This window comes from Microtus ochrogaster, chromosome X (assembly GCF_000317375.1).
Source record: "Microtus ochrogaster isolate Prairie Vole_2 chromosome X, MicOch1.0, whole genome shotgun sequence".
Classification (NCBI taxonomy): Eukaryota; Metazoa; Chordata; class Mammalia; order Rodentia; family Cricetidae; genus Microtus; species Microtus ochrogaster.
In genome coordinates, this window is record NC_022026.1 from 1,235,066 (window position 1) to 1,236,891 (window position 1,826).

The window sequence follows — 1,826 nt, forward strand, 5'->3', positions numbered from 1 at the left end:
TGGGAGACTGAAACACTGTAGTGGGGATTGTATTCTACTTATCATTTACTTGTTTAGTGTTTTGAGCCTTTTAGTCCATTTAAGGCTAATGTGTTTGCTCAGATGCGATAATAATGATCTCTTTCATATGAAAGAACAGATAAAACTAATCAATAGAAATAGAAGAATTCGCTGAAAAGCTTGGTGCTCTCTCTCTCTCTCTCTCTCTCTCTCTCTCTCTCTCTCTCTCTCTCTCTCTCTCTTTCTCCCCCTTACTGTGTGTGTGCGCGCGCATGCACATGTGTACTCACATTCAATTTTTAGGAAACACACTTTTTATGCTGTTGTTCTAGGTGGTTCTTCTGAATGCATTCTCTAAGCAGACTGGCCGTGGTGTGGTGGCTGGAGGGACCAAGGGGGATCTTTGCATCTCTCTCTCACGTGTGCAGCCCCTTCGCCATTTCTGCACTCTGAAAGGCTGTCTGGAGAGCCACAACAGTGCGTAGAGCAAAGATTAAAATCAGCAATTCTTGCTGGCCAAATCGCTTCCTAAATGAGGGAGCAGAAGATTTAAAGGTGAACATAACTGTCTGTTTGGGCAACAGGCAAAGGTTTCTGCTGCGAGAGAAATGAAAGTCTAACTTCCTTTTGACAAGCTTTCCTTAACAGCCCCCACCCCAGATATCTGAAGCCCATCTTAACCCACTCGGGTCCTCCGCTGACCACTACGCTGCCTGCATGGTGTGGCCCCGTCTCCCGGCTGCTCACCAGTCCACAGGCCTATGGGGTGAGTGAACGGTCAGGTGGGGCAAGCCGGGTGAGTAACTGATGAGCTGGAGACCTCGGGGCTCTTTCTATCTTGAGGAGGAAGCGTTCTTTGACAATCACTGCACCAAGAAGTATTTCTCTTCTCTGCTTGGTTGTTGCTGATGGTGGCTTATTCTTCTTTTTAAAAAAGGCTTTTTTTTAAATCTTTTTGCCAATATCTTTAATCATAAAATGAACTTAGAAAATGTAAAAGTGATGCTTCTTCACAAACTGCTGTGTTTTGAAGTTTTGAATATTAGGTCTGTGCTTTATAGCTCAGGGGAGTAGAATAAAAACCTACTGAGAAGCAATTAGAGTCATTCCCAGCAAATCCGAGTGTCAGGCAACTCAAGAAGAGCAGAGTCGGGGAGCTGGAAGTGGCCTAAGGAGCCGTCAGCCAGCATTCCCTTACAGGAGGCTCTCTCTCTCTCCACAACCGCAGCAGCTGGGGGCTTCCCCGAGGAGTGTGATAGAAGCAATCCTCACACAACATGTCTGCTTTAAAATAGCTCTCAGATGCTCCCAGAGTAGGCTAAAGGTGGGAACCCTGTCCTAAGGTGACCCAGACAACCTTTGCTGTGCCCTGACTTGCTGTCATCCTCCCAAGTCAATGGAAGATGAGTTGAGATGCCACTCCCTTCAGGGGGCACTCTGGCTGAGGTGACCATTCCTGGTCAGATCTATTTATTTCTGATGTTACCCTGTCCTCTAGGGTCAATGCCAGTCATTCCTAGCCTTGTGACACTTGTCCCAAAAAATGTCCTGGAACCCCATTTAAAGTGAAATATGACATCTTCAGCAGCAAGACTTTGCTGGAAGGCAGGTGCCCCTCAAAATCAGCATGGGACTTTTTGTTTGTTTGTTTTAATACAATCTTTTCTCATGTTACATGCCTGTCCCAGTTCCCACTCACTCCCCTCCTCCTGCTCCCTTCACCCCCTCCCACATCCACTCCTCAGAGAGGGTAAGGCTTCCCATGGGGAGGAAAGTCTACAAAGTCTGGCACATCACTTTGAGGCAGGACCAAGGCCGTCCTCACC